General features: G+C 50.3%; 1 long non-coding RNA gene across 1 annotated transcript in view; it reads right to left on the bottom strand.

Moving 5' to 3' along the window:
- Positions 1-2158: 2158 nt before the first annotated feature.
- LOC116283597 (uncharacterized) overlaps positions 2159-19293 on the bottom strand; it is a 31477-nt gene continuing 14342 nt past the window's right edge. The window contains exons 2-4 of the long non-coding RNA XR_012063172.1: positions 8714-8897; positions 3029-3176; positions 2159-2480 (exon numbers count right to left, since the gene is read on the bottom strand). This is a non-coding gene — a long non-coding RNA (uncharacterized lncRNA). The remainder of the gene's footprint in view (positions 2481-3028; positions 3177-8713; positions 8898-19293) is intronic.

Below are 19293 nucleotides of genomic sequence, written 5' to 3' on the forward strand. Positions count from 1 at the left end.
GGTCTGAGGGCGGGGTTCAGGACGTTGTGCTGCCGTCCTGGATCCCTCCGTGGGGACGGCTGCTCCCTGCTCCTCCTGCTGCGCGGCCTCGTGAGGACTGGACCCCACAGACCCCACCTCCCAGGGCCCAAGCGCTGCTTCCTCCGTCTGCTCCTGCCCACTCTGGGACTCTCCCCCACATGGAGACCCCCTTACCCACCCTCTTCCTCCTGACGGTGCCTCTCCCCCCAGCTCTGGGCTGGGTCCTCCCACTGGTCGCCTCAGGTGACCTGTCCGAGTGCCGTCCGAGTGGCTAGTCAGGGCCTCCCCCCAGCCCCAGCCCATAAGGGTTCTCCCCCCACCGGTGCCCCGGTCCCTGCACACCAGCAGACCTGCTCGTCCTTCTACCGCAGGACACACCTCTCTTGGCGGCTTCCTTTCCGCGGAGCCCCTGCTCCCTCACGGGCTCATAGAACTTCCGTCCAGAGTCCGCCTTCCCCTTCCCTCCACGGCCATCCAGGCCCACATCCACCATGTCGCTGAACCTGGGGGCCGGGGCGTTGCTTGTGCCCTCACCCTCTCAGGAGCAGGTGCCCCCCACATCCCTTGACCCCCAGGCCCTGCTCCTTCTCCATCTCCACTGGTGGCGCCCCCGTGCTCCCTGACACCCCTCCCCACGAGCTCAACCTTGGACCCCCCACCCATCTGCACCATAACAGATCTGTACCCCATGGTTACCGTGGCTCTTGACCTTGGGGAGGAAGCGGTGGAAGCAGCTGCCAGTGATCCGTTTCTCCCCAACTCAGGTGGAAGCCCCACTGGTGAGCTGACACCCTGGGCACACGGACTCCAGGACCGCCTGCTAACCCGACTGCACACTTGCTGGGAGGAGGCCTGTGTGCAGAAGATTCTGAGCAGACGCTCTCCGTGGCCTCAAGGGCACAGTCTCGGGGCACAATGCAAACATACTTCATGCCCAGCACTCCCCATGGGGGTGCCAGCCCTGCCCCACACTGTGAGCCCAGGAAGGACCCAAACCAGGTGCTGTGCCCAAGCCCCGCAAGGCAGTCTCCCTGCACAGCACCGAAGCGCCGCCTGGGCCAGGCTCCCTGAGAGTTCAGGAAGACCGACATTCCAGCCCCGGGCAGGGGCTGCCTTGCAGGCGCCCAGCAAGCAGCTCCGGGGGTGGGGCGCGCACGGTGACTTGATCACGTCATCTGTTTTGCAGGAGCCCTGACCCCCAGCACCTGAAAGTACCAGACAAAGGAGGCACCTTTTACAGTAACGCACTAGGGAAACCACAGGAGGTAGGGGCCCGTCTGAGGCCGCAACAACGAGCGGCCACTGGTGAGTGACGAGCCGGAGCCAGAGTCACCCAAACAGCCCTGCTGACCTCTGGACCCTCAGCCTGGTGTCCAAGGGCCCCGCAGAACAGCCCCGGTGGGGGCCAGCAGACAGACAGCCCTGCGATGGGAGAGCACAGCTCTCCTGCATGTGGTTCTGCACCCTGAATGTAGGGCCACACCCACCCAGGCCCAGGGCCTGAGACCACAGTAAGCATCCGCAACCCCCTGATTAACCCCGAGGCACCTGGAAGAAACACATGCATCCCCCTGGAGACCCCACTGTGGACTCAGGACTCAGAGGGGTCCCACCAAGACATGAATGCACAGTCAAACCCACTGAGCACAGGAAAATGACACCCCTAAGTCAGAAGAGACAGCGAAGTACAAAACCAGACCCACAAAGCGGTTGACCTTGGGAGGATCGTGGGTGGCACGTAGTTAAGCATGTGCACTGGGTTATCCAAACCTGAGCTAAAACTAAAAGGGGACCATTGACCCAAGCCCACGACACCATTACAGATTTTAACCAAACAGATGGGTACACACTGGCGTCCAGTGACAAAGACTGCAGACAGGATTCGTGTGCCCTGCACCATGTGCCACGTGCAGGGCAGGGGAACCCTGGAAGGACCCCCGCGACACCCACGTCCACTTCCCCCTCCTTCTGGAGCACGGGGTTGGGGATGATGAGTGTCCTCTTTGGGGCCAGAATGCTCACTGCCCATGTGGGGTGCTCCAGGCCCTGGAGCACAAACTGAAACAGCCACACACTGCGGACAGCGACCCAGAGAGCAGGGCACCTACAATGGACTCAAGAACTACCGAGATTTGAAGGAGGCACCCAACGAAAGTAAACCTGCATTAGACGCTGCTCAGGCTCTGATGAAGAGGGGATGGGACACTGCTGCTGGCGCTGATGGTGGCAGTGATGGTGGTTGTGGTGACGGTGAAGATGATGGTGGCAGTGATGGTGGTTGTGGTGATGGTGAAGATGATGGTGGCGGTGGTGACAGTGGTGATGATGGTGATGAGGATGACGGTGATGGTGGTGTTGGCAGTGGTGGTGTTGAAGGTGCTGGTACTGGTGGTGTGGGACACTCCTTCAGGAAGCTGGTTGGGGACACCCTCACTGGCAAGCCCCCTCTAAGCAGAGCTCTGAAGAACAAAGGGGAAGCCTTGTGAAGGTGGGGCAGTGAGCATCCCAGACAGAAGAACAGCTCAAAGCAAAGGCCCTGCTGTGTTTGGGGGATGATGGGGGGCTGCACGGCTGGCAGAGGGTGGGTGAGCCTGGCAGGAGGCCTGGTCAGGTGGGCTGGGAGCTGCTGCTCCTGGTGAGTGAAGAATGGATGGAATGTCACACAGGGGGTTTGAGTAGGGAAATAACTCATCAGCGAATGTAGTGAAGGGTCATCTGGTCATTTTGAGAGCAGAGTGAAGAGGGCAAAGGCAGGAAAAGGGAGTTAGAGGCTAGAGCACTAACCCAGAGAAGGGGGTGGAAGTGGTAAGAAGTGAATGAATCCCAGGCTAACTTGATGTAAAGGCAAGAGAAATACTCCTAGACTGGTGTCCAACCAGGGATGTCTATGTTGACTGGTTCTACTTCATAGCATTAAGTTCAGGAAGATCTTGGCCTGATGGGGCTGGCCCAGGGGGAGGGCTGAGGAAGAGGGGCTCACTCCCGTGGTTCTGCTGCGCCATCTCACCCTGAACAGATGGGGGACGCTGGGCCAAGCGGAGTGGTCTCAGCACCTATGCTGGCACCTGCAGGCCTCTCACGTAGGCTGGAGATGCAAATGCTGGGGCTCGAGGGGCTGCTGGATGGGCCCAGGAGGGGCAGGATCCAGCGCCAGCCTGTCCAGGAGGAAGCAGAGTGGGAAGGAGGTGAGATCATGGGAATGACTCACTGGACTCAGCAACAAGCAGGTACTGGGGGCAGGGGCGAGCAGCTGGTGGCACCAGGGAAGAAAGCAGAGGGCAGGACATTGAGGATGACAGGAGGGGTCTTCCTGGCAGAGACAGTGAGCTGAAAAGTCACATCTAACTTCATTTCCACCCAGATTCCACTGAAACCACAAAAAGCATATTTAGATGGCATAGCCCAGGTGCCTGCCTTGGGCTCTGGGTCTGCCCACGTACTCTGAGGAGAGCTCTTCCACCACCACAGCACCCAGACCCCAGACGCTGGATGGACACAACACTTGAGACACAGCCCTTTTCATAAGAGGTAGGGGGGAACTCTCACTTTCTCCTCTCACTTCCAAAAATAAGCAAACAAAAAACTGAACTGGGCTTGGAGGAAAGAGGAGGTGGGGTTGGGGCAAGTTAAGTAAGCTTGTGTGCAGCTGGGAAAGGCTGGGTTACCTGAGGGCTGCAGCTGAGCCTGGGTCAGGGCAGAGTCAGGAAGACAACCTGGTGCCCACCCCCCACCAAGTGCTGCCCTCAAGGTCAGTGGTGGCCCTAGGACAAGAGAAGAGCAGAAACATTATCTGTCTATGAAAAGCTTTCCCACCTCCCACCAACCAAAACCAAGCAGTGACTGCAACACAAAGTCATCAATTAAATAAGAAAACAAGTCACTGTAATTGAAAGTCAGCAGGAAAAAAACCAACGATCACAGATACCAAAATTGTCAGAAATAAAATACAGAACAAGTAAAAAACAAGACCAATCAGAAAGGAATAATTAGAAACAAATAGATAGATTAGGAAAGGAAAAATGGTGTAGAATGGCAGGGCCTCGGTCAGTGGGTTGAAGAGCTAATCCAGGCACAGCTGGAGAAAGACTTTGTGAACTGGAAGACACATCACCCAGGATGCAGCACAAAGAGGCAGAGATACGGAAGTATTCAAAATGATATGGAATATAAAACAAGAAGTCACAAAATGTTTTAAATCAGACACTATGAAGGATACAACAGGGATGTGGGGTAGAGATAATATTTAAAGAGAAAGCAGTACAAAAGCTACAGAACTGGCTAAAATAAAAAGGTATCTCTGGAAACAGAAAGCACAGTGTACCCCATACAGGACACCTGACCGAAAGCAGTCAGGTCCATGCACATCACACGAAACTGCCGAGGACCAAACACAGCGAAGTCCTTCCAAGGACCCAGAGGAAGAGAGCAGGCCACCTGTAAAGGAGCGTCTGGGGTGCACAGCCTCTCGGCAGCAGCAGAGGATCAGAAGGCAGTCCAGCAAAACTTTTAACATGTTGAGAGAAACAAACTGGCTGCCCAGACTTGTGAGCTCAACCCCTTCTGTCAAGAATGACGGCTTTCATACATTTTCAAATTAACAACTGAGAGACTTTACTAGCAAGAGAACCACACTGGAAGGACTTCTAGAAGACCTGCCTCAGCACAGACGCATCCCCTATCTCTGTCCCCTGAGAAAGCTCAGAGGCAATGACAGCCCAACAGAAAAACACTCTTTATACCAGGCTTTCATATTAAAGAATTAGTGTCACTCTGTACAAAGAGCACAAGAGCCACAGGACAAGGGGCAGATGGTGGAGTAGGAGGTGAGAGGTGAGACTCTGTCTCCCACCAGGACATCAACTGCAGGGGCAGAATCCTCTGATGTAGCCATTTGGGAACTCTGGAGTCTGTTGATGGCTTGTGACTCTGGTTTGCAGAAGCCTGGAATGGTAAATTGCGTTAATTTTGGTCAATTTTGGCTCTTAGCACAGTAGCAGCTACCCACCCCTACCCCCAGCCAGGAGGCAGGAGGCCAGGAGGCAATACATCCATTTCTGGAGCAGCCTGAACACAGCTGGTGGGAGCCAGGGTGGCAAAAAAGAGCCTGTTCTCCAAATGCTGGGGATCTGTGCTCTGATCACTGACTGCTGCTTCTAGTAACAAAGAAACAAGGAGGCAGGAGCACCTCCCCTGCTGTTGCAAGCCCCTCCCCCCAGCTGGTGTCCTCCAGGTGACCACCCTTTTATTTTCCACCTTTTCTCACTTTTGGGAACCAAACATTAAAGACAAGGGCATTAAAAAAAGAAAACTGCATATACAGGGAAAATTACAAAGCGACAACACATGCTGAGGGAAAACCTCAGAAATGAAAACCTTATGTCTACACCTCAGGCTGCTCCTCAGACAGAGACAGCCGACAGCTATCCACAACAGCAATGACAACACAAAACAGGAAACCTCAGAGAAGGAGGTCGCCTGGTGCCCAGAGTTACCGTGCTACCAGACCCAAATGTTCATGTTCAGTAGCGACAACAAAATCACAAGGCACACAAATAAACAGGAAAGAATGGACTATGCAAAGGAAAAACAAATCACAGAAACCATTCTTGAAAAAGATCTAATGGCAAGTACACTGGAGACAAAGACTTTAAAATGACTGCTTCAAAGATGTTCAAAGAACTAAAGGAAGATGTGGAGAAAATCAAGAAAAGGATGTGTGAACAAAACAGAAAAACCAATAAAGAGACGAAACCCCCAAAAAGAAACCAAAAAGAAATTCTGGAGCTGAAAGGCATAATAAATGAAATTTAAAATCCACTAGAAGAATTCAAAGGCAGATTTTCAGCAGGTAGGAGAATCAGTGAATTTAAGATAAGACAATGGAATTTATAGAGTTTGAAGACCAGAAAGGAAAAAGATTGAAGAAAAATGAACAGAGCCTAAGGGCCTTGTGGGACACCGCCAAGTGAACCAACATACACATTGTGGGAGTCCCAGAAGGCAAAGAGAAAGAAAAAGGCAGAGAATATTTGAAGAAATGATGGCTGAAAACATTTGAAATTTGATGAAAGACATCAGTATAAACATCCAAGAAGCTCACTGAATTCCAAGTAAAATGAGTTCAAAGAGACCCCAAAGAAGACACATTATAATCAAACTTCTGAAGACAAAGACAAAGAGGGGGAGGGTACAGCTCAGGGGCAGAGCGCGTGCTTAGCATGCATGAGGTCCTGGTTCAATCCCCAGTACCTCCTCTAAAAATAAACCTAATTACCTTCTCCCCCCACCAAAAAAACCCTAAAGAACAAAGACAAAGGCAAAGAGAGAACTTTGAAAAACAGCCAAAGCAGCGACTGTCACATCCAAGGGACCCTTGACAGACTCACTGCACTTCTCAGCAGAGACCTTAAGGGCCAGAGCGCCAGTGTATTAAAGGTGTCCGAAGGAAACCTCCATCAACCAAGAATCTAGTCTGGTAGAACTGCCTTTCAAAGGTGAGGGGGGAGTTAAGACATTCCCAGAAAAACAAAACACCTAGTGTCATCAGGACACACTGACGAAGGCCCCCTGGCTACCACAGGAGGCTACTAAGGCAGCGGGGTGTTACTTTGAGAATTGATCATCGCAGGGGAAGAATCAAGCATGCCGCCTGCCCTTTCTACACAGACGGTACTTCAGGGCAACCGTGCAGTCACAGGGAACGCTTTCCTTACAGCCCCCACTGAGGAAATAATGGATGGAGGGACAGAGCTTGACTGGGTGTTAAAGCCACCGGGTAACGGCTGAGCAGGAGCCAGACCCGGGTACCCAAGTGGGCAGCACTGAGCTCACCCAGGGCCCACCCTCAAAGCAGGTCTCGACCTCTGCTGTGAGGCAACAGGGAGCCTGAGCCCGCCACTCCCACTCCAGGTCTGGGCCCAAGACACACCAGCCTGTGGGAAACAAGGAGGCACCAAGCCTCGCCACGCAGAGCCGGGCCATGGGCAGCCTGGCCCAGAACCCACATGCCTGCACGTTGCCAAGGACCCTGGGGGGCTCGTGGGCAGGTCCTGGGTCCAGCAACGCCTGGGACACTCCCACCTACAACCGGGATACCGGTCACTCTGAGCAAGTAACCTTTCTCCAACGACCCCCTGGGAGGCAAAGGCTGGGTGGGGGGCAGGGGCCCCCCAGCATGAGAGACTCATGAGACATAACCAGCAGGTGCCGAGTTAAGCGAAGAAGCTGTAAGAAGACCGTTTCAGATCGTCAGGGGCACTTGACCATGAACTGGCTGAAACGATCGTAAGGAATTACTACTTTTTGTAGGCGTCATAATGGCATGACGGATACATTGTTTTGTAAAGACCTTACTAGTTAGAGATGCACGTGGAAAACTGAGTGAAAATGACCTCTGGCCTGGAATTTGCTTTAAAATACTCCAGGAAAAGTGCAAGTCTGGTGTGTGTGGCAGTTAAATGAACAGAATTGGGGCTCATCACAGAACTCTCTGGTTTTGTGTACTAAAAGATGTCCACAGGGAAAGGTTCTGTGGAAGCGCATGGAGATGAAGTGAAGACACCTCATCGGGCCAGACCATCAGGATGTCAGTTTGTAACACGGTAGCAGCAACCATTTCTGAAACGTTCCGTGTGCCCGGGTCAAGTGTTTCTGACTCTCTGCACGTGTATCATCTGATCTTTACAACAACCCTATAAACGGGGTCCTAGAGTTATCCTAGCTTTACAGAGGGGGAAACCACGGCAGAGAGCAGTTCGAGAGCTTGTCCAAGGTCACACCGAAGGTCAGCGGCAGAGAAGGTGAGCCCGGAATCAGCCCTGACGTCTCGACTGTAAACACCGCTGTGGCCCTTCTCACCAGGAAAGCATTGGTAGTCGCTGTGGTCTAAGTGTGTCCCTAGCTAAATTTGCAGGCTGGAGTCCTAACGCCCAGTGTGATGGTACTAGGAGGTGGGCCTTTGGGAGGTGATGAGTGAGGTGTGGGGCCAGTGCCCTCACAGAAGTGACCCCACCAGCTCCCTCACCCCTTCAGTCACCTGCCAAGTGAGGACACAGCCTTGCTGCAGCCCTGAAGCAGAACCCAACTGTGCTGGCATGCTGATCTCAGACCTGCAGCCTCCAGAGCCATGAGAAATAAGTGTCTGCTGATTACAAACGATGCAGTCTATGGCATTTTGTCATAGCAGCCCAGACAGACTGGTGGTCAGGGAGGGAGACAGGGGTGGGGGCACCAGCCAACAGGCAGGGAAAGACTGAACCCCCAGGGAGCCAGGTCCCTGAGGGCAAGGAGGTGGGCTCCTGGGCTGGGTGGCTGAATGCAGGTCACACGCGGAGACCGTGGGCTGGGCGCCACGGCCTGGCCCGGGTGCACCCAGCAGCAGACCAGCCGGTGCAGAAAAGCCGACCGAGGGCGCCCCCTCTGAGTGCCGCTGTGCACTGAGGACGTGGTGCCACAGGCTCCTCCAGCCCTGCCATGTGCTGCGAGGCAGGGACCACCACTTCTTGCCCGCTTGTGGATGCCCGCCCTGGGTCGCCCGTCCCGTCTCCTAGCTGAAGAGCAGCTCCGCGGAACCACCTGGCCACAGGGCGCTAATCTCTTTATCCAGAAGTGACGCCGCGTCTTGGCCTGTTTTCCTGCCTGTTCAAGAGTGTTCGTGATTACTTGTTGAAGCACTTTTTGACAGTACACTCACATTTTAAAAAAACGAGTGTGTGCAGAGCTGGTGACACCCACGTACGGTCGCAGTCTGGCTCATCGTGCCTCCGGGCTCCCCACCGAGCTGGCGGCACCTTGGTCGTGTCAGACGTTACCACTGTGGGGCGCTGGCGGTGGGTACACGGGACCTCTCTATACTAGTTTTGCAACTTTTGGTGAGTCTATAAATATTTCAAAATAAAACATTTAAAAAGGAAACACTGGGTGCCAGAGCTAAAATAAGCTAATACCTCACACCGAGCAACTTTAACTCCTTTCTGTTTTTTACGGAGAAAACAGCCTCCGAGAGGCGCCCAGGGTGAGGACTCCATCAGACGCGGGCTTGCGCCTCCTCCGAGCCCCAGATGCCTTCATCCCAGCCCCACCCTACCCCCCGAAAGGCGCATACCTGCTCTTTCCCCACCCCCATGACCTCCACTTTCTCCTCCCCTACCTCCTGCCCAGCAGTGGAGACAACCAGAAAACGGCCATTTCATTTTGGTCATGACAGCACAGCTCGGGCCACTGCTGGGCACCTGCCAGGTGTGGGGCTTCATGGTGGCCTCTGGCACTGGTCCCCTGGCCTCATGTGGCCCTGCAATCCATGAGAACACTTCCAAGTCCTTCCAAGTAACAGAGCTGGAGGAGCTCTGATGTAGCCCTGCTTGGCCAGGCCCCAGGTTCAGATGTCTCTTTATCTTGTTCCCTGGGGCTGGCTGTGGTCACCTGTCCAAGTGCGGCTGCCACATGTCACTTCTCACAGAAATCAATGTACAAGGTTACCCAAGGAAACCAGACACCAGGAGCAGGGTCACCTGCAACGGATCCACGGCTGACAAAGCACCACCAGGAGTGGCTGCAGCCACAGAGATGCCAGTGTTAACGTTTCTTCTAAGTTTTTGTTTCCTGCTTTCCACGGAAGCCTTTTACTTCCACGTGGGGGAACGAGAGGAAAAGTGCATCATAGAGGACATTCCAGGCGACACGCTGGTGACAGGTAGGTCAGGCGTGTCTGCTGAGCGTGGGGCTCGCGCCACCACCTCACTCAGGCTGCCGACCCTTGATGTGGGTGCTGTTCGGCAGAGAGGGCCACACTGCATGGTTTTCTCTTGAGATAGTTTATCCAATTATGCCAGTCTGACTTGCAAACAGCCTCAAGAGCCAACTGCATAATTCTGACAACGGGAAACCCAAACACCACCACAGGATCCAAGCCTGATCTGTCTTCCCAGCTGTCAGGCTTCCTGAAGTAAAAGACTCTCTCATGCTGTTAATCCTGCTAACTGTGGTTGAATTCTCAGAAGGTATGTGAGGTCTCGAGGTGAGCTTGCAACGGAAGACAGGGCAGCACAAATCAGGGCGTCTTCTGAGCCTCAGCCTCCGGGACCCACAGTGCCCCACGGGGAGGGGTAGGCGCGGGCAAAGTGCCCACGGAGCCTGGTGAGTGGGGTGGGGTCTACACACTCCCGGCTGAGTGCACCCACACAGCTAAACTGCTCCGGCCCGGAGTCTCAGAGCTTCACGGAAAATCCAGTAGGATATTTAACACACAAGTCAGAAACCGTGTCAGCTTCCCCAGTTTCACAGCAAAAAAGACCAAAGAGAAGCAGGCACTACCTCTAGTGGGGCTGACCCTCTGTCAGTGCTGACCGTGCGTATTTACATCAATCCAGCCTCACGCTGGATGGTGTCCAGCTCACCTCTCAGCTCACTTTGTCCATTACACACAAATCACAGCCCATATTGCAAAGACTCAGGCAAACACAGCAGGGCCTCCAAGGAGGGGCGTCTGGGAGGGGTGCTGGGGAGAACCCTCTCTGCCATGTGGCCACCGTGGGAAGAAGCTGGTTTGAGGCCACGGGGTTTAACTGCCCAGATCCCGCCTCAGCTCTCCCTTGGGCAGCTCCTAGCCCCTCCACTGCCTCTGTGAAATGGGATAAAGACTAACAACACGTCTATTCTCTTGGACGGTAACCAATACTGGCAATGCCCCTAGAACCCAGACAGACGCACGGAATGTGCTGTAAGTGTTTCCTTGTGCTCCCCGACCCCAGGGGCCCCCAGACTCCTGGGTAAACGGCTCTGTGGTTGTTTTCCTGGTAACCTGTGAAATTTTCAACCTGCAGTTGAAGGGGAGGAGAGCGACAAGGACGAGGAGGAGGGACAGGAGTGGCTTGCCCACCCTGTCTGCCATTTCATGGCCCACCAGCTGGATGGACTTGGCTCAGGACACAAGCTCAAGAATCACCTCACCCAGTGGAGGGGCTGAGGCAGGAAGGCAGACGCAGCCAGACGGCGTCCAACAGCTCTGTGGGGACACGTCTCAGCCTGGCCTCCCCTTGTCCTGAGAGTCCTTGTCCCCTGTGGACACTGCAGCTCACCCTGGTTCTGCCCTGGCTCCTCCATGACTCCAGCTGCTCCACCCACCCACCGCTTGCCCCCAACTCCGAGGTCTCCTCAGACAGCTCTCCCAAGTAGATCCGCAGGGCAGAGCGCAGCTACTCAAAGCCTGCTGCAGCCACAGGGAGAGCCTGGAGACGCGTCAGGCCGTGTGCTCTAATTTTCCTTTAGAAGAGAATATGGTCCTAGACTCTCAGAATGTATGGGTTGCTAATGGAGAAAAAAATGGAAAAAATACTCAATTTTTTTAAAAAGGCAAGAAAGAAGGGATAAAGGAACAAACAGGACAAATGAAAACCAAACAGCAATATGATAGGCTTAAACCTGACTACATTTTACATTAAATTAAGTGTAAGTGGACAAAACTCCCCAAGGAAAAGGCAAAGACTGTCAGGCTAGACTTAAAAATAAAACAACTATATGCTGTTTTCAAACAAAACCATTTAAATATAAGGAAAGGCTAAAAGTAAAAGAATGGAAAAAGACATACCTGGTAAATATAAACCAAACAAAAGGTGGTGTAAATCAAAGCAGACCTTAACTGAATAAATATTACTAGAGTTAAAGAGACACCAAAATCACTGAGATTGGGTTTAGTAATAGAAAGGTGTTTTTGAGGTGTTTCCTTCTTGGCTGTTACGAACTTCTTTAAAAATAATTTTTAAATTAAAAAAATTGAAGTATAGTTGATTTACAGTATTGTATTAGTTTCAAGTGTACAGCAAAGTGGTTCAGTCATATAGATCCTTTCAGTCATTTCAGATCCTTTTCCATTATAGGTTATTACAAGATACAAGATACTGAATATGGCTCCCTGTGCTATATAGTAAATCCTTGTTGTTTATCTATTTTATATGTAGTAGCAGGTATCTGTTAATTCCATGTCCCTAATTTATCCCTTCCCCTTTGATGACTGTAAGTTTGTTTCCTATGTCTGTGAGTCTGTTTCTGTTTTGTAAATAACTTCATTTGTATCACTTTTTAGATTCTACATACAAATGATATCATATAATATTTGTCTTTCTGTCTGAATCACTTCACTTAGTATGATAATCCCTAGGTCCATCCATGTTGTAAATGGCAAGATTTAATTCTTTTTATGGCTGAGTAATATTCCATTGCATGGATATACCACAACTTCTTTATCCAGTCATCTGTTGATAGACACTTAGGTTGTTTCCATGTCTTGGCTGTTGTAAATACTGCCACTATGAATACTGGAGTGGATGTATCTTTTTGAATTAGTTTTCTCCAGATACATGCCCAGGAGTGGGATTGCTGGATAATATTGTAAGTCTATTTTTAGCTTTTTAAGGAATCTACATACTGCCCTCCATAGTGGCTGGACCAATTTACATTCCCACCCACAGTGCAGAAGGCTCCCTTTTCTCCACACTCTCTCCAGCATTATTGTTTGTAGACTTTTTGATGATGGCTGTTTTATCATTGTAGCTTTGATTTGCATTTCTCTAATAATTAGCTATGTTGAGCATCTTTTCATGTGCCTGTTGGTCATCTGTATGTCTTCTTTGGAGAAATGTCTATTTAGGTCTTCTGTCCATTTCTTCATTGTTTTGATTTGTTTGTTCGTTTTATATCGAGTTGTATGAGCTGTTTGTGTATTTTGGAAATTACGCCCTTGTCAGGCACATCGTTTGCAAATATTTTCTCCCATTCTGTAGGTTGTCTTCTCATTCTGTTTATGGTTTCCTTTGATTTGCAAAAGCTTATGTTTAATTAGGTCCCCTTAGTTTATTTCTGTTTTCCGTTCTTTTGCCTTGGGAGACCGATCTAAGAACACTGCTACGATTTGTGTCAGAGAATGTTTTGCCTGTGTCCTCTTCTAGAAGTTTTATGGTGTCATGTCTTATATTTAAGTCTTCATTTTTAGACCATTGTTAAAATGAAACAAACAAATTAAAAATTTCATGGGGATCTGTGGGGACCTGAGACCATGTCTGACATTCGAGTCCAGGAAGGGCACATGGCAGCCGTGCCACCTGCTCGCAGCTCTGAGCCCCAGCAGAGTCCAGGGAAGCACACCCATCTAGGACATGAGTGACCTCACACCAGTCGTCAGATCCAGCTAACAGTGCGTTTTTGCTCATTGGGACTAAAAACAGCATGTGAGGAGTTTCAGGCGTTGGCCTCCCACTTTCCCCAGGTGGAGGCAGGCAGGAAGCCACAGAAGAGCACTGCCTGACAGCTTGGGGACTCTGAGCTCTGTCCCCGTGTTCTGAGCTGGAGGCAGCTCCTGCCCTGGAGCACCTGGCACAGTCCTGACCTGCCGCATGCTTGTCCATGCTCGTCAGCTCGGCCCTCTGGTGTCTGTCCTAAGCCACCAGAGAAGCAGGTATGGCCCTCACTCTGGCTCAGACAGGAAACATCGCGTGTGAAAGCCCTACAGCAATGGAGGGATACTTCACCAAGGGCTTGCAGGTGCCAACGGCACGCTGAGTTCTGCACTGAGCAGGCCACAAGTGCTCACTCGGGCTCTGTGCCCGAAGACAGGTGCACCCTTACGTTCTGGGGGCAAGCACGCTGGGCTGCCTGTCTGCACTCCAGGTCCCCGTGTCCTGCGGGCTAGTCCGTCCACTGGCCGCGAGCACATGGCTCCCCTGCCATCTGGTGGCAGTCATGGGGCATGACACCTCCTCTGGGGGGCGGGTGGGCCTTGCTCAGCGTGGGAGCTTCGCGGCAAACCTCCCCCCAACTCGTGCATCCAGAATCCCTTCTTGAACACTTGCTGTGGGGCCCTCTCCCTCGTCCCCTCTGCCCGCATCGCGCTGTGTTGGGAAGCCGAGGGCCAGGCCCCGGAGGCCCACAGAAGAGGCTCGCGGTGCATCCCCGCACCCGCACTGCACCTTACAGAACCTGCTGGAATAGGAAGGCAGGTGTGGGAGGGTGATGAGCCCCGCGGGGCGGCAGCAGGCAGAGGGCGGTAGGCCGTGGGGGTCGGGGTACTTGCGGGGAAAGGTGGAGAGCTGAGTGTGTCCACGGGGGCAGGGCCAGTGCATACAGGCGTGGGGTGCTGGCGTGGCCCAGCTGTCTCCTAGAGCCGGCCTGGCACCCAGCGGACACCCCCAGGTGCCATGTACCTGGAGAGCCCTCTGACTGCCCGGCTGTGTGCTCCTCTCCAGGAACACCCCGCTGCTTCAGCCAAGGTGCTGGATCAGGCTTAAGGCTTCGCTGCCTCACTGGGTGAATGTGCCATGCGGTCTCAAAAACAAATGTTTTCTGCTGTTCGGGGGGAACATCCTGTAAAAGTCAAGTTGGCCCTGTTGGCTGGTGGCGGTCAGCTCTTACATGTCCAGTAGTCCTGTCCATTGCCTAGGAGTGTGGCCATCCCAGCTACAAGGGTGGATTCATCTGATTTCTCCTTTCAGCAGTTTTACTTCGCATGTTTTGAGACTGCGGATGCATTTATGATGGTTGTCTCCCCTTTATCATTAGGTAACACCCTCTCTGTGTCCTTGGTAATTTTCTTTGCTCTTAAGTCTACTTTGCCTGATACTTACAGAGCCACACAAGATTTCTTCTGATCATCAGAATGATTCATCTTTTTAACCCTTTTACTTTTAACCTAATTATAGCATAATATCCAAAGTGGTTTTCTCAAAGACTGCATGATTGTTGGGTCATTTTTTAAAATTCCGTTCTGACCACCTTTGTCTGGTCTCTGGACTGTTCACATGTAATGGAGTTCTTGGTGTATCAAGATTTAAGTCTGCCGCTTTACGACTTGCTTTCTTCTTGCTCCCTTTGGTTTTTGTTTCTGTTTTCTATTTTGTACCTTCCCGTGGGTCACCTGAACGTTTTATAATACTCCATTTTGTTTTATCTATAGTATTTTTTTACTGCATCTTTGTTTTTATTAGTGGTTGCTCTACGGATTACAATACACAGCAGGTACTTAACTTACCACAGTCTAGAAGGATCAATATTTTACCATTTCAAGAGGAATCAGAAACTTTATGGTCATGCCCTCTGTCCTCCCACCCTTTGTAATACAGTTTCTTAAATACTTCTTCTACATACTTTGAGAACATCATCAGACAATGTTAGATTTTTTGCTTTAGACGGTCAAACAACTTTTAAAAACACTTTTACTGTGGTGTGATTCCTGTACAGTAAACTACACATATTCCAAATGTACACTTTAATGAATTGTGATAGATGTATACACCCATGAAACCACCACCACAATCAAGACAGCTAACATTTCCATCACTCCCCAACAGGTGCAATTTTTGAATTCCCAATTTATCCCTTCCCTCCCCCTTTAACCCCTGGTAACCGTAAGTTTGCTCTCTGTCTGTGAGTCTGTTTCTGTTTTGTTGATAAGTTCATTTGTGCCTTTTAGATTCCACATATAAGCGATATATGGTATTTTTCTTTCCCTTTCTGGCTTACTTAACTTAAAATGATGATCTCCAGGTCCATCCATGTTGCTGCAAAATGGTATTATTTTATTCTTTTTTATGGCTGAGTAGTATTCCATTGTATAAATACACCACACCTTCTTTATCCAGCCATCTGTTGATGGGACATTTGGGTTGTTTCCATGTCTTGGCTATTGTAAATAGTGCTGCTGTGAACACTGGGGTGCATGCAAACAACTTTTTTTAAAAAGCAGAAGAGGACACTCTATTGTGGCTCCCCTCCAGCCATTCTCTCTTCATTCCTGATCTTCCAGTTTCCTTGTCACCATTTTCTTTGTTTGAAGAACTTCCTTTAGCAATTATTTTAAAGCAGGTGTTCTGGTGAAAAACTCTTAGTTTTCCTTGACCTAAGAATGTTTTGCCTTCATTCTGAAGGGTATTTTGGTGGATACAGAATTGTTTGACAATCCTTTTTCCTTCAGCACTTGAAAATGTGCCCCTTCTTTCTGGCCTCTACATTTCTCATGAGAAGTCTGCTGTCACTCAAATTGTTTTTCCCCATCAGTAATGCAGCATTCCTCTCTGGATTTTTAACATAATTGTTTTTGTCTTTGGTTTCGAGAAATTTGATCATGATGTACCTGGTGATGGATTTGGGAGTTGAGCCTGTTTAGGGTTCACTCAGCTTCTTGAATCTGTAGGTTTACCTCTTTCACCAAATTTGGGAAGTTTCTAGCCATCATTTCTTTCAGTGTCTAGTCAGCCCTATGATCTTCCTCCTTTGCTCTGGGACTCGCAAGTTACAGACTTTTGATCACTGTCCTAGAGATTCATGAGGCTCTTCTTTCCATCTGTTTTCTCTCCATTGACCAGACTTGATTATTTCTATCCACCTAGTTTCAGGTTCACTGACTCTTTTCTCTGTCATCTCCATTCTTTTATTGAGTTCATTTGGTTGGTTTTCAACTTCAATTATTGTATGTTTCCTGGTTCTAATGTGTCCATTTTCTTTTAATATCTCTACTCCTTCTTTCTGAGATTTCCCATTTTTCTAGTTATTTTGAGTGTTCAAACTTCTTGTTGATGCATTTTTATGATGACTGCTTTAAAACTCTTAGGTGATTTCAGTGGCTGTCATTTTGGTGTTGGTATCCATTAACTGTCTCTCTTCACTCACGGTTCTTGGTGTGGTGCATAACTTTGGAACGTATCCTGGACATTTTGAGTACTATGTTATATAACTGGCTCCTATTCAAATGTTCTATTTCAGCAGGTAGTCAGCCCACTTAGATTCAGATCCCATGTCCTAATGTCCGTTTTCTGAGACTCTGCACTTCTATCCTGGTCTGCCCTGCGTGTGTGCTGCCTAGAGGCCAGTCTCAAACCTGGGTATTCTCCACACTGTTGGTGGGTTCTCAAAGCTTCTGCCATATTTGTTCTGGTTGGTCACATGCACAGGCTGCTCAGAGGTGTGCCCAGGACTCCCCATGCACAGATTTAAAGAGCGCTTTCTCCAGCTCCCTCCCTAGGTAATCCTGCCCCAACTCCCCCTCTGTATTGTCCTTCGCCAAGTGCAGGATGGGGCTTCACCCCAGTCTTCACGTGGAGCAACCAGTGGGGTGGGTGCAGTCCCTTCATGCTGCTCACGTGGAGCAGGGCAGGTGTCGTCAGAGGGTCCTGCTGCAGGGCCTGCCCGTTCCAGTCCCTTCCCAAGAGAGCAGACTCTTTCTGAGCAGGTTTTCTTTCTCCCCAACAACACAGTGTGTGGTTGCAGATTGCTCCAGCACCCAGGTCAGGTGCACAGGGGTGGGGGAACAAACAGGAGCTCACTGCTGGGTCGCCCTTTGAGTCATCTTCCCTTCCCTGCTTCTCAGTCCTCTGATGGTCGCCTTATACAGTTTGCCCAGAGTTTTCCGTTGTAATTAGCAGGGGAAATAGAGTGAAATGGACTTACTCCATCTTTTCCAGAATCATCAATGTTACCTTTTTAAAGACCCTCTTGAGATGGAGCATTCTAAAAAGTATAGAATATACACTACACATAGTCAACAAACTTCTGGAGGGAACGAGGCCTGAACTGAAGTCACACCGACACACAGGCCAGGCTCAAGACTGCCGCAGCCTTCCCACTCAGGAAATGCCCCCTTTCCAGGGCTGCCTGCACGGTCACGTCCAGGGTGAAGTTCCCAAGTCAGGTCCCCATCTGGGACTTTTCCTCTTGCCTCCCAGGGAGTCAGGGTAGCTCTGGAGTGTAGTTCTGGGCTTCGGAATCAAACCACCTCGGCTCTAATTATGCCTCTACAACTTCTGTCTGTGACTCTCTCCAATGCTCAGGTTCCAACTTGTAAAACAGGGACAATACAGAACCCAACAGTTTTTACATCTCCACAATTAGCACCTGGTCCAAGTCACCACAGTCATCCAGACTATGATAACAGCCTCCCCGCTTCCACTTTTGACCCTTCTTCATTCTTTACTCCACGTGATAAAAATCTTAAATGAAAGAAAGCCACATCATATTCTCCATCCACCCACCTGCCTCCTCAAATCTTTACAATGGGTTTGTAGACCCTCTGTGATCTGGCCCCGCTACCCCTTCAACCTCATCTCCCAGAATCTCTCCATGCTAACGTCACTCCAGCAGCTCTGCTATGCCCTGAACACCACAAGCATTCTCCGCTCCAGGACCTTTACACACACGCCTGAGTGGAGCGATCTTTCCCAGTGGAGGCAGCACTGTGAGGTGGTACAGAGGCAGTCACTGCCTAGGGTTGAATCTTGACTGTGCTACTTGCCAGGTACATGACCTCGGGCAGAGTACCTTATGCTTTGGTTTGTGTGACAATGTGTAAAGTCATCATAAAAACAACACCTACCTACATGGCACTGTTGTTATGAGAATTCAGATTATAGATGTAAATTTCTTAGAATGGTGTTTGGCACATAATCTGCACTTAATGGGATATATAGACAGATAAATACAGATGTAACATATATACATGTGATAAATATAAAATTACATACTTTTTTTCACTCTCCTATTCTTTTAGGTCTTTGCTCAAATGTCAGAAACCGTCCCAGACTCCCCCACGTAACACCCCCAAATCCTCCAGCACTGCCTGTCCCTGTTACTTGCTTTTTCTGACAGTGTATTTAACATCTTCAACATGTATTTACTCATTGTCTGTTTCTCCTTGGGAATAAGGACATCGTCTATTTTGTTCACTCTATCCTCAGCTCCCCCAACACTGCTAGCCCTTGTGAGGTGCTCATTACATACCTGTCAAATGAGGGGGTGTGTAAATGGGTAAGAATATAGTTGACCCTTGAACAACACGGGATTGAATGGCACAGGTGCATCATACATGGATTGTTTCCATCGCACATAGTACCGGACCCATGATCCATGGCCTGTTGAATCTGGGATATGGAACTGCGGACACAATGGGCCAACTGTAAGTCATGCGTGGATTTCAAACTGCCTGGAGGGTTGACACCCTAACCCTACGTTTTGTAAGAGTCACTGCACTTCCTCAGAGCACAGGAAATGAGATGATGCAGGCTAAGTGCTGAGGACAGAACCTGGCATGTGGAACATACTGTTAGCTATTTTTCAGCACTTTTCAATGAATGTTAGGTATTTTTTCATTCCCGTTGTACATTTCAAGGGTACGAGGGGGAAGTTAAGCCACGTGGTGCTTATCACAGCCAAAATGGATAAAGTGGTTGACTCTTCCAGGGACCCAAACCTTAGCAGGAGCCTCTGGACACAGCAAGAGGAAGGATTCACTATAAA

This window comes from Vicugna pacos, chromosome 2, assembly GCF_048564905.1.
Source record: "Vicugna pacos chromosome 2, VicPac4, whole genome shotgun sequence".
Lineage (NCBI taxonomy): Eukaryota > Metazoa > Chordata > Mammalia > Artiodactyla > Camelidae > Vicugna > Vicugna pacos.